Genomic DNA, 15,523 nt, shown 5'->3' with positions numbered 1-15,523 from the left:
AGAACGCGAGTGGCATTGTAGGAACCTGGCATCGAACACTTCGTGTGCGCCATCAGAGAAAGGTCGGTTACAGCAACAGGGTTGGTGATGGTTCCTTCTGGTGGTAGCGTAGAGGCTGAGGAAGCCAATGGGGATGCTGTGGCCATGGTTGCCAGCTTGCCGGAGGCCGATCCGGTGAGGTAATGGTCGGTCCGTCGGTGGCAGCGGCCAACGTGGATGCGGATTTCTCCACCCGCTGCACCGTGGCCAGGCACTCACGAACCACCTCGTGTGTCTTCCGCTTGCGTTCCAAAGCAACCGAGAGCATAGCTAGCTGCTCGTCTGTCACCATGGCTATTATTGCTTGTGGTGGGGATTAAATGATTCTGATATAAGCGACCGGAGCATCTGGGTAAAATGGAGGTGGTATACTAGAGGAAGAAGAAAAGAAGAAGAGGTTGAGGTGGTATACTCTTGTGAAATTTGGGGAATATTTTCTGCTGCTGTACATTCTGTTGCCTTTGCAATTGATGATGATATGTCAACAGGTTCTTAGATAGGATTACATGGATTTTTCGTGGGAAAGTGGGAACTAAACTACTCCAAAACTATCAGTTGTTCATTCTTTACTATGTACACATCTGGTTCAACAGGCCTACAAAGAGAGCAGAGCATTATACATTATTCTTAAGAAGAAGAGGTAATGATGAGTCCATCGAAAGGTATGGTACCTTCTAAACCGAATTAATCGGAAATACCAAGAACTACAAACAGCAGCCACCGTGAAACATTTTTCCATTCAGACTCGTCCTATTACTTGCATCTGCATTCCTTGCTTGTTTACAACTCTTTGACAATGCACTTCTCACATTCTGCACCATGCCCTCTCCAGACCTCAGCTGCATGTGTTGTCTGTCAGCCTAGGAAAATAATCGAAACTGGTAGTATCAGTCAGTTTGCTAGCTCTCCCTCTCCGAGGTGATCCCTGCCATGCGGAGGAAGGTTCATCTCCATCCATGCTCCAGCTGCTGAAGCTGTCGGTGTGTTTCTAAGACTGAACAATTTCAATTGAATCCAGATAAATCCATATCATCTACTCCTCTCAACACTTTTGCAGAGGCACCCGGGGATCGGATTTGAGTAGAAGTATTCCTCCTGCCTTGGACTTGCACCACGCAATCTCTCATACGGACCTCCGAGTCTATTCTCATGGTGCTTCCGCACCACAATCTGGAACTCACTCCAGGACATAGAACCTTCATCCAGCTTGTCAATAAGCTCCACAAACTTCAGCCTACAAACAAAAGAAAATGTTTCATCAGGTTCTAGAATCTCCAACGTCGTCTTTGAAGCGTGTAGATTTCGCGAGATTGCGGGAACAAGCAAATTTCTGCATTCCAAACTATTTCTGGGGGAAAAAAGGCCGGACCTGTCAGGGTTTATGTTTTTTCTGAAGCCTTCAAATCTCCTGTGCCCTTGCACGGCCCTTGCCATGTTGCCGTCGTACGTGTACACGAACACATCGCTCTGCAGGGCCACGATGTAGTCCACGGCGGCGAGCCTGTTCTGGTACGGTTCCAGCGGCTCCAGCTCGTCCACCGTGGCGAGGCTGTAGTGCGTGTAGATGTTGGGGTACTCCGCCTTGAGCGCGTCCAGGCTGTACGCCCCGTAGATCTCGCCGGCCACGATGTAGATTTTGGTGGTGGAGGGGTACCCCATGGCCTTGAGGAACACGGCCGCCTCGCGGGGCGTCATGGGGCACCCGCCCTGCAGCCGCTTCTCCTCGCTGTTGATGTCCTTCTCCTTCCAGTGCCGCACCTTGAACCGCATGTCCGTCAACTCCGCTGCCTCCCACAGCGTCAGGTTGTGGTTGCACCCGGTGAAGGCCAGCATGTCCTTCTCGTATCTGACGATTAATGGAAGTTCATTCATTGATTGATCTGCAGATAATGATCTCTTCCATGGATGGAAATTAAAGAACTCATGATCAGCCGATCACTGAACGTACCTCAAGTGAAGCGCGATGTAGTGCTCGGACCCATTCCTCAGCCGATCAACCAGAGTGTTGCCGAGCTCTTCGATCTCCTTCCTGTACTGGAGCGCCTTGTAATTCGCGCGGCACCGGAGTTTTTGCAGAGAAGGAGTGAGGCCGTTGTTCACGATCCGCGAATCCGTGTGCGTAAACCTCACCACTTTGAACTTCCTCAGGATTTTCGAAAAGTCTCTGTAGAAGGAAGCCTGGAAAACGGAGCTGACGATCCATCAGCCTATTCAGTATTCAGTTATTCTTACTCATCACACGCCTGAAATTTTCTCTAAGCTGCTGCAATGCAATCCAGTAGAACCAACAAGTTGTTGACTCGTACCCTGGACCAGGAGGTGGGTGCTCTCACGTACGGCTTCACCCTTCTGTAATCTGGTGGGAGGGAATCGACGATCACAAGTGTCTTCCTTCAGCGACTCCTTGAAGTGATCGACGTCGAATATGTCTTTGAAATCGCTATATATATCGTCAAAAATACTAATCGTCAGTCTGATTACTACTTGCAGTTTCTTCTCCAGGTTGATTCAGAGCAGCTAGATAGAGTTACTGACCTTGGATCAGTCCAGAATGACTGATGATCCAGAGTAGGGATCACCAGCGATGCGTTCATGATCTTCGCCACTGCAACCATATCACTTATCTGTAAGAATAATTGTGAAGGAATTAATGAGAGTTAGCTGAAAGACATTGCCATGACATTAGCACAAATATATACATACTCCCATTCTCATCTGGTTCAGGCCACCGTTTGCATCGACAATCAGGTAACCGACAGTTGCATTGTTTTTCCCTGAAGTAAGCATGTCCTGATTAAGGAAAATGTAGCTGAATCTGAATCTGAAAGGAAACAAAGCAAAAGGATGGACCAGAGGAAATTACTGCGGTGATTCTTCGGCCGTTCAATGCACTGGCTGTAACCCTCATTGTCTGGTTTCATCCATATCTCAGGTATCTGTCCGTGTTCGAAAGGGAACATCAGTACATCAAGCACATCTAGTTCTTATTATAACATAAAGTGAAGTCAAGGTGAGCATGGCATGGAATCTGAATGAATGCCTTGCTTTTATGAATCGTGCATGTGAATTTTTGGCTGAATATGAACACTAGATAGCTTTCTGGCGGACTCTGGCAGGGTACCAAAACTTTCCTGAACTGAAGCTTGTTGTCCCTACCAAATTAAGTCACCACTTTACAAGACGAGTATTGCAAAGCCACACCTTGGGGCCTCATTGGATTTTAATTCATCTTTCCACGATGATGTTATGTATAATATTGCAAATTCTGATTTCCCAAAATTATCAGCACGCTGAATTTTTAAGGATGCCGTGATAGCTGTTTAACATGGCAAAATAACAAATTCCACAAAACTTTTAGTGGAAGGTTAGGAATAATTCTTTTCTTAAAATAAGAAATTAAATGGAGTTGGCTAAAATATCTAGTTACTTATCCGCTTAGCCCTTCTTTGTTTTCTTACTTGAAAGTTTGTACAATTACAATGGAAAGCAACCTCGATGACACCAACCCAATGCGCTCTAAACATTTCTTTTTCAGGTACAACTGGACCTCAATAGCTAAAAAAACGAAAACCATTTTCAAGAAAACACAAAAGCACAGAGATAAACAGCTGCCTTGCTCCTGAACTCTGGAACTCACGTCATGTACCGCGTGTTCTTGTGGTTCCAGTGACTCACGCTAGCAACAAATACTGGTGGAATGAATCGTTGTCCTTATCACCAATCATTTTCTCCCATATGAATACTCCATACCGCGACGAGCAGTGATCCAAAAGCTCCTCTCTTTTTCAGAGAATGGAGAATGGAAGAAACGTCTCCCTTTATCATTTCTCTCAAGCTGTCAAGCAGTTGTGCTTTCTGTTTAGATTTTACCATGTTTCACATTGCGAGATTTACCATGTTTCACATTTCTCGCAAAAATTAAACACTTTGGACCACGTTTTCTTGAATTACCAATTTTTATAGGCAATTTTGACGTGGAATGGCTGTTTCATGCCCCCACCCACCCACCCATCCCACAAAAAAAAAGGGCACTCATCTTTTTCGTATTTCTGGTTTTAGGCCAATCTTGACTTATTGGGATGCCTGAAGCTGATTTCAACAGCGACGAATTATGATACTCCGTACGTCCCAAAATGGGAACCGATGAAACTCCGACGAACCAGCGAATCAAAGTCCGAATTTGATTATTTTCGGTGCACAAATGGAGCATGTAATGCATCAATTAATGGCCACTTTTCAAATTTCGAGTACGTGCACGAGTGGTTATTGCCCAAAGAGAAAACGGGTGCGCGCGGTACAAGTTGACATGGCCTGATGCATGATCGGTGTAATAAAACTAGTCGGCGGGCGGCGAGCGAGCGATCAACGGCACACAGCGAGGGAGGTGCGCACGTACTCACCGGCGGCTCAGGCGAGCGGCGCGCGAGGGCCGTCAAGTTCTCCTCCGTCCACTCCATGACGTCGGCGTCGGCGGCCACCTCCACCCTGTGCAAGAGCCTGCCGCCGCCGTCGTCGGCGCCATCGCCGCCCTGTGGCCCCGCGTCGTCCGCCGCCACCCCGGTGCGAGCCCAGGAACCCGATGACCGCGACGAGGCCGAGGAGGCAGAGCACGATGCCCCTCATCCAGGCCGTCCGCCCGGGCGGCGCCGCGCCTGCTGCCGCGACGGCCCACGCCGCTCGTTTCCTCCGCGCCAACAGCAGCGCCCTCGTCCCGCTGCCGCAGGGCGTGGCGGCGGCGCCGGCACCGTGCCCGTGGAGGCCGCTGCACTCGGCGTCGTCGTGCTCGCAGGCGTGGTGGAGGAAGTGGTGGTCGGCGCCGCCTCCGCCGGTGCCGCAGCAGGAGCAGGAGCAGGAGGAGTCGTCGTCGCGCTCGATGTCGTTGGGCTGGCGCCTGCGGTGCGGGCCGGGGCTGGTGGTGGTGGACGAGGAAGAGCAGGTGGTGGTTGCCGAGGACGTCGTCGTCGAGGCCGCGGCCATGGAACCGTGTGCGTCCCGGGCTCGCTTAACCGCGCGGGCGCGCCCGTCGCTAGGCGCGTCAGGCTAAGAATAGGAACCCCGCGGCGGGAGACTAGAGGCAAGGTAAGGTTAGTGAGTGAAGGGGAGAAAAGGCCGGGAAATAGCAACTGAAACCGGTGGTGGTTTGGTTCGCGATCGCACTGCCCTGCCCGCTCGGTCTCTGTCTCAGCACAGTCTGCCTGCCCTTGGCAACCGCCGCGCCCGCGAGGAGGTGTCTGCACTCCGAAGTCGCCCGAGGCCCAGCCCCGCCCGCGGCGACGCTGTGCGATCGCGTCGGATCGTCGTACTGGCAGGGCAGGCAGCGCTCGCGTTCGCGTCGTCACACTTCGTCGGGATTCAGGAACGTAGCGACCGCGCAAGGGGGGGATCCGAACCGTCGGTTGTTTTTAGGCCTGCGCGGACAGTGCAGCCCTCCGTATGCGAGTCGGCGTCGGCGTGAGTTCGTGACTGCCTCGCCGCACGGCGCGTGCGTTCTGGCTTCCATCATGTCATTCGTGTACGACACGGATACGAAAAAGGATCGACATGATGTGGTCGCTCGATCGGGACAACGGACGGACCCGATCGACCACCACGTCCCGGCGTTCTGCCGGAACAAGAGCTAAGCAGCTGGAGCTGGAGTATAGGCAGCTGGTGCTGGTCCCTTCGATCGATCGGATGACTCGGACAAGCACCTTTACGTACGGAAAGCGACTCCCGAGTGTGGAGATCGAACTCCTATTGCGTTTGTCCGAAACACAAAAACGAACTGTAGAAAGTTTCCATGTGACCTGTATCCGTTTATGCTTGTGTGAACTTACACTGTCTAGCTCAGTCCCTTTCGCCGCGGTCGCGATCGACCAGTGTTGGGGCAGTTATTACCAAGACTGGGGATGCTTGTGCTGCTTCACTCCGAGATCCGCCCCGACCGGGTGGAAACAGAAAAGAGGTTAGGCGCACCACGTGCTTTCGGAAGCACACAAGGGCAAGCACGGGTTGGGCCGGTTGGCAACTTGGCAATTGCCATGGTCAGGCTCATTTGTTCCGCACCCGTGTACCGTTGCTCGACGACGAAGGGTCGATGATATAAGACAAGAGGGAGTTGTGCTCATGCCCATGGATTCGTCGGGCTGCAACAAATCCGGTGCTGAACCTGAACATGGCCGGCCTCTCTGAAATGTTCCGCAAAAGTTTATATATATCATCCTCACGCGCGGAATAAACGCTAGTGCACGAGCTTCAATTAATCCGAGGCATGGACACGTAACACGTACGTACGATCGCCATGGGCCACGCACTTGATTCGTGAACCCAGCTAGTGATGCTCTACATATGAGAGGCTTCCTTTTTGTCACCTTTTGATCACAAGGAAAAGGACAATGCAAGCTACTGAAGTTAGGTTCGATCGTGCCAATGGACCACGGCGTGGAGCTTAGCTACTTAACGAGACTGCGTACGTGTTTCCCATTGCTATAGCTCTAGCTCCTTATGGGCGCCGCGCTTCGTACTGCGTACGCGCAAGAGACACCCAATACCGTCGTGCGGTTGTGCGAACGAAGCGCCCAATAATGCAAACGGGCTGATAAAGAAGGAAACCGAGACAAGCTTGCGGTTCGCGTATGGACGAGGACGGCCATGGATGGCTGCTGCTCGGTTGAAGTTGAGCCAAGCACGCCGCGAGCACGACACGAGGTATAATATCCTCTCGTCTGCGTTCCACGCGGCCGAGCCATGGAATTCTTACGCTGCTGACCCGTCGCGAGTGGCAGTATCCGGCATATTCACTGGGCTCGCCATCACGTACGGCGCCGCCGACGCTATCTTTGTTCTGTCTGATCCATCGAACTCGAACCGCTCCAGCTCATCGACCGGTGCCGGATGCCCGACAAAAAGCGATGTCGGAATATTATGGGAGTTGCAAAATTAAATTTCAAAAATATAAATATGCGGTAACATACGCGCATACTTAGCATGCTAGTTTTAAAACTTATTATATATGTAAATAAACAAACAAAATAATTCATGACACAATATTACCTTTGAGCAAGATCGGTACCAGTAGCACCGACATCGTTGTTACTCGGTCCGATCAAGCCTTGTCGATGTCAATCTTAGTTGATGTAGTGGAGCAACTTGGTGCAAAGATGATTCATGCATCAGACGATGTAGGATGAACTAACACAACACCGAGAAGGGGAAAATAATCTATGGATTAATTAGGCTTAATAGATTTGTCTCGCGAATTAGCCACAACTTATGCAATTAGTTTTATAATTAACTCATGTTTAGTCATACTAGTTGGCATCTAAACATCGGATGTGACAGGGACTAGAGTTTAGTCCTGGAATTCAGACACCCCCCTCCTAATTATTATTGTGGAGATTCCTAACCCTAGAGGCTCTCCTTTAATATAGTTTTTTTACAGCTTTTCTACGAGGCTTGGTCCATATATATATGCAGAAAAAAATCAATCTTCATATGTTAACTTACAATATGGTACTAACTTATATAGCACGTTCCACCTTCCATCAACTAGGCGGCTACAAGAGAACACAAGTTAAATGAGCCTTTTAGCCTTTAGGATTTATTAGAATTTGTACATATTAAATGCGTGTGTGCCTACCCTATATAAAATCTAACGAGTGATCGAATCATATTTGCAAAAAATAACATTTTTGAAAAGCTGATTATTTAGCATGGAGTAGAATCAATCTCAGTGACTCGTGTTCACATATGACAATGGCATGGTTTCCCGTGGCGCGGGGCCACAGCCCGCAGCTTCGTTGATTCAGGGAGGTTGGCGTGAGAGGCAGAGTACTGGTATATGAGACTTGAAAGCTTGCATTAATAGTGCCAACTCGATCTCGATGGATGGTCGAGTGGGAAGTCGGACACATAGTAAGGGCCTGTTCAGAGAGCTTTGGTGGCTCTGACTCCAGGTACTGTAGCAGTAATGTGGAGAAGCTGCCGGAGCCCCAAGTCCGTGGCTCCTCCCCTATGCGCATTGATTTTTGCGGGAGATGGAGCTGTCTGACTCCTTGCTACATGCCAGCGTAGGGCTGCACAGTGCAGAGCCGGAGCTCGGTGCCAAACACTGCCTAATTGATCATCGTACAAGGTAAGTCTAAACTATTAAGTTCTGGTCTTATTATTATTATATAATTGTAATTATATATTTAGTATTATAATGCAAAAGGTTGTTGAAGACATGCTTAGAAGATGCATGCACGTGTTTTCTAGCAAAATTTTGTAGGAGGGACACAGAAATAAGCATCCATATATTTGGAAACGTACGATATCTGAAACATAGTAACTGAGAAAAGTGTAGAACTTTTGTTGCACGTCGCCTATAATCCTACATGAATTGAAAATACATGGAGGTTTCTAATAGAGCGTTTGGATAAAGCAGAGGAAAAACTACATGAATTAGAAGAGAGATATACACAAAGAAAAGTTTTCAAGAGGTTGGATCCTCCAAAATTCCTACGGATTGAGCCATTTTCATAAGAATTTTGTAGGAATTCAGGATGGTTAATCCTGTGTTTCAAAGGATCATAAAGACAAAATTCCTATAAACTTACAATCCTACAAAATTTCTCTATGAATTCTATGTTTCAAAGAGGTCTTAGCGTCCCGATCATAATTTTTCATACTAAGCATGTGCCATACAGCCACAGTCGCATGGAATCCTTTATTAAAGCCTAAATGATGTGATACCTACTCCCAAATGGAGAAACTGGTACGGTGGCGGGTTCTGGGTCTGGTCAAGGCTAGAGTACCGTGGGGGTCGCTCTCTATCGGGCCACAGGTCGGTTTCCGGCCACACGGGTCGCGTGCCGCAGCTAAAGCAGGGCACGACGCAAACTGCATCTCTGGTTCTCTCATTTTTTCTGCAGTTTATTATGCCCTGATAGCTGACACACACCCACCACCCTTCGTGAGAAAGAAAGCAAATGAAAAATACACGCTCGCCAGGAAACACCCACTTTGCCTAGTGTGCAATGCACCACGGCTTACTCTGGGCGTCTAGCCTCTCAAACAAGATTATCGATTAATCACGTTGCTCCTAAACAAAATGGACCCTGGAAGTAGCAGTTGGTGTGGTGCCTTACTTGTGTCATGCAGAGATGTGCCATACACTAATCTGACAAAAATGACTTTGAACTTCACCTTTTTTTTATGAAAGACTTTGAACTTCACCCTTTACTTTACAGGCTCAAACGTAGTCTATATACAGTATGTGTATTCGGTTTTACGAGGAAAAAAACAGTAGTCTAGTAGGTGGATGTTAGGGGCCCTCCGTAGCAAAAGGAAATAAAATGATACCACTGTACGAGGCATCTCGGGCGCTCGGGACTAGCGAAACCCATGGTCTCTGTCTAATACGACGGAGACTCTTGGAATTTTTTTTATCAGGACGATGGAGATTTATGGACGGAGGGAGTATTTTCTAATAATACGGCTTTCGCAGAGCCACGTACCAGAGGTGAAGGGTAGAAAAGCTCTTCGATGTGTTTGCGTCAACCGTGTTCGCTTGATCACGTAAGGTGAGTGCGACAAGGAATGATCACGCAAAAGAGCATTAGCGGATCGACGAGGATCTCATCTCATCTCATACATGCCCCCCTGATGTTGACATCTGCTCATCACATTACTCTGAGCTCAGAGTCAGACTGGTCCTGGGCAACGAATTGATGTCACTTGCCATGAATTTAGCATCACTGAAGCGCGCATCAGTGGAGCATCAACACGGCGGCTGGCGCCTAATAATAATTCAGTGAGCTTAACTGCCAGCGAGAAAAGACACCACCACTGACGAGTACTAGTCCACTGTCCAGCAAACTCTTCGTCGACGCGGGCTTTTCCTGGCCCCAGCTGGATCATGCGCGCGTCCGGTCTCCCGTCCATACTCCACACGCGTCAGTTCGCGTAGAATGGTGAGGAACCGGCCAATGCAATCTTGTGATCCGCGCCCCTGCCATCCATGATTGGCATGGTATGAGTGATGAGGTGATTTCAGCAGGACTCATTCCACTATGCAGCAGCATGCACCAGCCAGGACGCCATGCCGGATGATGCCTTTCCAGTTTCCGCGCGCGCTCAGCCGGAGATGCCGAGGCGAGGCATGGACTGTCTGAACCGAAAGGTTGCATACATGTTTTCCGTCGTTAGACCCGCTTGGTGCTAGTACGCACGGCACGACCGCGACATGCATCCCACGGCCCACGGCATTTCGCCAGCCAGCCAACTGCGAACGTGCATGATTTGAGCGGAGCACGGAGCGTCTAGGTTTTGGCCGGCTACTGAGCCTCACAGCCTGTTCGGTTGGCTGGTTCATATCGTTGCTGGTTCGTGAAAAGTACTGTTGGCTAGTTTGTGTGAGAGAAAAATACTGTTCCAGCTGAAAATTTATGATCGTTTACGACAAGCCACGGCCAAACGAACAGGCTGTAGGTTCCCGTCTCTCTGGCTTGTCACTGGGTGTTGCTATCAGAGCACAGCGACGTTCATTCTGGAATGATGGATCAGGGGTTGAATAGCCAGTTTAATTCCTGATGGGTACTAATGGAGTGGAGGTGTCATGTAGACATGATATACATCCGTCCTGGTTTCTACCTTGCACCTACCGGCATCTTCACATGTACACAGAGGACTATGTGATCCATTTTATGCCATGGGCTAATGTCTTGTAGACATGACATGTATCTGTCATCTGTGCTGGTTTGAACTTGGTACCAACCGGCATCTTCAGACGTCTTTGCGCAGGTGATACAATCAAGTATTGTTCTCATGAATAGTACAGGTTACAGGTGGCTTAGTGAATCTCTGAACCGTGAGGTTACCGTAATGCCATCAAGCGTCCTTGTTTCCTTAATTCCTTTGAATGCATAAGCGCTACCAAACAGTTCAGGTAAAGTGTCAGCTTCAGCATAAATGCATAATTCTAGTTTGTTGGTTTCATACAGTTTTACAGTACGCCTAACGCCCGGACGTCTGGTGCCAGGACGCGTTCGGACGCTCCAGCACTCAAGTACGGAAACCGCGCCAGCAAGCGTGCGCGCGTCCCCGTATGCAGCCTATCTCCTCCACACCCCATCCCACCACCGCGTTGCCATCTCAGGCGCCCTCCCTCTGCAAGCCCCCACCGCAGACCCTGCAGCGCCACGCCCGTTTTGCGCTGCACGTGGGGCACACGCCGCCCGAGCGACAAGAGGGGAAGGGAAGGGCGCGCGGCGCCTCCAATTCGGAAGGACCCGGCCGCGGTGTCGTATGGATGCCCTGCCGGCTCTGGGAGAGACGATGTAGGAGAAGGTGGTGAGGAGAGATGCAACACCCAATCTACTTTTCAAACATCCAAATACAACAGTTGCAATATACGTTTGAAGGCAGTTGAAACAATTAAAACATGCTTCTGAAACACTTGAAAAAAACACCTAAAACACAATTGAAAACCATTGTAACCATACGCAACTAAAGATGGCAACGGGGACCTGATCCCCGATTCCCCGCGGGGAATTCTTCCATTAGGGGATGGGGATGGAGGAAAATTTATCCCCACGGGGATGGATTTGGTAGAAAAGTGGTCCCCGTAGGGGATGGCGGGGACGGGGATGGTTCGCTGATCCCCGACCCCGATCCCCGTCGACCCGCCCCGCGAAGAAGGCTGTGAGTTGTAAAACGAAACGATCTCATTTCATATTGATTCAAGATGCGTCTGTGTGTTGCTAGAACTATGTTGCTAGATTGATTAGACTAATGAGTATCCCAGAATTTATGAATATGTGATCTTTTATGAATCTATGAACCTTTGCTGCTAGATTTATGCAAGTGTGAATATGTGAACGTTGCAAGATTTATGCATGTGTGTGTTGCTGTATGCGGGGACGGGGATCCCCGCGGGGACAAAATCCCCGCCGGGGATCGGGGATGGTGGAAGAAGGCTCCCCGTGGTTGTTCGCGGGGACGGGGATGGGGAAAATTCCCCCCCGCGGGGACGGGGATGGTGGCTTATTCCCCGTTGCCATCCTTATACGCAACATCCAAATAAAACACATGCAACGTATGTGTGAAACATATGCAACATCTAGATAAACACACTTGTAGCATGCGTTCGGAAAACACAGATGAAACATACCTCTGAAAACATTTGTAACACTCAAAACATACGCTTGCAACATGCCTCTGAAAACATCTGAAACACTCAGAAACATACACTTGCAACATGCCTTCGAAAACAATTGCAACATCCACTTTTGCAACATCTATATGATTCAACTGCAACATACCTCTGAAACGTCTATTTAAACATACAATTGCAACATAGGGGGAGAGAGAGAGCCTGGCGCGGGGAGCGCCATGGCCGCCAGATCAGCGGGCATTGGGGGCTCCTAATGGGGGAGGACGTCGGTGTGGGGGGAGGGGCGCCGCTAGGGTGGGGAAGGAGGACGCTGAGTGGGGGAAGGAGTTGTCGGGGTGGGGGGAGGAGGACGGCAGGGTGGGTGAAGGAGCTGTCGGTGTGGGGGAAGGAGCCACCAGGGTGGGGGAGGAGGACGTCGGGGTGGGTGAAGGCGCCTGCCGTTGGCTAGGGAGGGAGCTGACAGCGCACTGCGATGGAGACGAGCGGGCCGCTGCCGGCCATGGACGGAGCGAGCGACACACGGGATGGAGGGGATGGAAAGGACCGGCCACACGCGATGGAGAGGAGCGGAGTCAGGCTGGAAGGAAGATGAAATGCGTCGTTCATTTTTATAGATGGGCCATGGCGGGGAGCAGACCAGGTAGCTCCGTAGGCCCACAGAGACGCGTCCGAATGGACGGACACCCTCGCCAGATCATTATCGTTCCACAAATGACAAATTTACATTGCCCAAGCGGAAGCAGAGGGAGCGCCGCCCATACGAGGTCGAGGTGGTTTGGATGGTGCATGCTCTCCAACTCCCAAGTGCCCAACCAAGAGTCCAAGACCCCAAGTCCATACCACGACATGAGCCCGGTTCGCTGCTGGCCTTGCCGCCGGAATCCCACGGGTAGCCTTGGCAATGATGCCTCGCACACCGTACAAGGCCTCTTTTTGGGAGAAAGAAAAATCCTTTGCTATTTTTTCTCCCTGAGCCCAACTGAATCGTGCACGTTTCATATAGGAGTAGCGGCGAATAATCGTCATCCTGATTCAAAAATAAAAATTTGGGGACAAGTTTTGTGTATAATATGAAGTATAAATGAGTCCTTTCCTGCAAACATACTTTTTTAGGGAAACAAAAATAATTTTATTTGAGAGGTCCTGTAAAAATACATTGGCCGTTCTATACGGATACGGATCGTACGATCGCGACTGTGATGGGCTGGGCTTAAGACTTTTTGTTGTTCGTTGGGCTCAGCCCATATTGCGGTCTTACGGACCATGGACCATTTTGATCAAAGCCTCTCTTTTTTCTTTTAGAGCAACTCTAACAATTTGGCTAAAATTACTAGCCAAATTTTATAGTTTAATCATTTTGTAAAATAGAAAACTCTTCAAAAAAGAAGAGGTCTACAGCAGCCTTGCTATTTCCCATGTTCAGATAGCTAGCATCCATGGTTGGCTTTATATGGCCGCCTAAAATCAAGGGATAGCGGCTCCGCTGAAGGATTTTTTTTAACGAACCGGCGGGAGAGTTATCCGTTATATTAAAAAGAAGAGATCGCCCAGACAGGTACGGTACATCCCCAACTAAATTGGCTCTGTACATCCGCAATACGACAAACCAAGCACTCTATAGCTAGTAAAAACAGGAGAGACACCTCCAAAAGGAGACAGATCAAAACTAGGGAAGTGGTTGTTAGATGAATGTAGAGAGGTGCTTCGCTCCTGTCAAGATCCACAGCTTCGCCTCGTCTTTGATTTTCTGAAGTACCAAAAAATTTGTGGACTCTGTGTGCTCAACAACTCTCGCATTTCTTTCTTTCCAGATTTCCCCGCAAACTAGTATGATGAGCGATCGTAGGCCTTTCCTACTCGTACCCAGCGCATTCGACATCGCCGTCCACCACTTCTCAAGCATCTCACTAGGTGGCCATGCACTTGGGTGTAAGTTGGAGTTTTGAGTCCAGGTGACGATTTCCTTCCAAAGGCGCTTCGTGAACCTGCAATCCCTGAAAAGATGTAGGCCTGTCTCCACATGAAGCCGACATAGTGTGCTTCTAATCTGTCGGCGGTCCAAACTCGGTTCTAAATCGTAAGCCAACTGAAGAATTTACATTTAGGTGGTGCCTAAGGTTTCCAGATGAGTGCTTCAAAGTTGTTGGTTGCGCCAATAAACTGGGCATGGTAAGCAGAGGATGTTGTGTATTCGCCATTTTCCTCAAATTTACAAGCAAGGTTATCTGGCGTGCCGTTCTTAGAATTATGCGCCTGGTTTCTTGCCGTAGATGTGTGTACTCAGCTAAGTGTTGGGTAGAGAAACTCTGATGCTGCAGGTTGATGTCGCGGATCCAGTTATTAGCAATGAGGGCCTGACGCAGAGTTCTGTTTTTCCTTATGGAAATGGAGAAGAGTTGTGGCGCTACGTCACATGGCCGCTGGCCGTCTAGCCATGCACTTGTCCAGAAAGGTCGCTCTTTTCCTGTCTCCAATTGTCAGCGTTGTGGATGCCGTAAAAAAGAGTTTGTCAGACTATCTCCTGTTGGATATAATATGGGCTTGACCCATATAATATTTAATGAATTAAATAAAACTCTATGATGCGTAATATTAAGTGTTGTATGGTTTAATATCATACGGGGTTTTGACTGAACGTTGACTCAGCTTATATGGTTGGAAATTATTCATCTAAATTGAGAAGCTAAGAAAAGAATAAAGGCATGCCACACGCGCGCGCGCGCCGCCGCCGGCCGGGCCGAGGCTGTGGCAGGCGGGCGTGGCCAGTCTTTTGCCACTTAATCCACATAATAACGGGAGTTACTCCCCTTGATGGTGGAGGTGAACTAATTGCGGCAGTTACTGTCTCTTCCGCTTCCGTCTCCGTCTCCTGGGATTCTCCGCTGCCTCTCTTCTCCCCGTCTATATATCCGAGTTCTCCGTCAGTCCAGATCTAGTTCTTCCGCAACCACTCCCGAGAGAACCACATCTCCGCAGCCTTCTGGTTTCCCCATCGCGTATCTCTGCGCGCACGGAGTAGCGGGAGAGCAGGTGCCTCCGGAACCCTCGTCCGCCTGAGAATCCTGCATGGGGTGAGCGGCGATTAGGTTTTTGGGGAGCGATCCGCGACTGCTCGTCCTCGTACATCTTCTTCCTAGTGATCCGTTCGTGGGACTGCACTGCGAAAATCGTCCTGCACCAACTGTGGTCCACGACTTCAAGCAACGCACTATGTCGACTAGTGCGAATGGAGCCTCCGACGCCCTCGGTATGGGACCCTCTGCTGGGTACACTCTAATCTCTGTGATTACTGTACTCGCTGCTACTATGTTCATCTGTATGTTATCACTGCATGCTGTAGTGTTCATTAGA

The 15,523-nt window shown here is 49.5% G+C and overlaps 1 pseudogene; it reads right to left on the bottom strand.

The window, feature by feature from the left end:
• Positions 1-446: 446 nt before the first annotated feature.
• LOC136516918 (O-fucosyltransferase 19-like) lies at positions 447-5,346 on the bottom strand (annotated as a pseudogene).
• Positions 5,347-15,523: the final 10,177 nt, after the last annotated feature.

Source organism: Miscanthus floridulus, chromosome 17 (genome assembly GCF_019320115.1).
Source record: "Miscanthus floridulus cultivar M001 chromosome 17, ASM1932011v1, whole genome shotgun sequence".
In the NCBI taxonomy this organism is placed as follows: domain Eukaryota; kingdom Viridiplantae; phylum Streptophyta; class Magnoliopsida; order Poales; family Poaceae; genus Miscanthus; species Miscanthus floridulus.
This window is presented reverse-complemented; position numbering and strand designations above follow the sequence as displayed.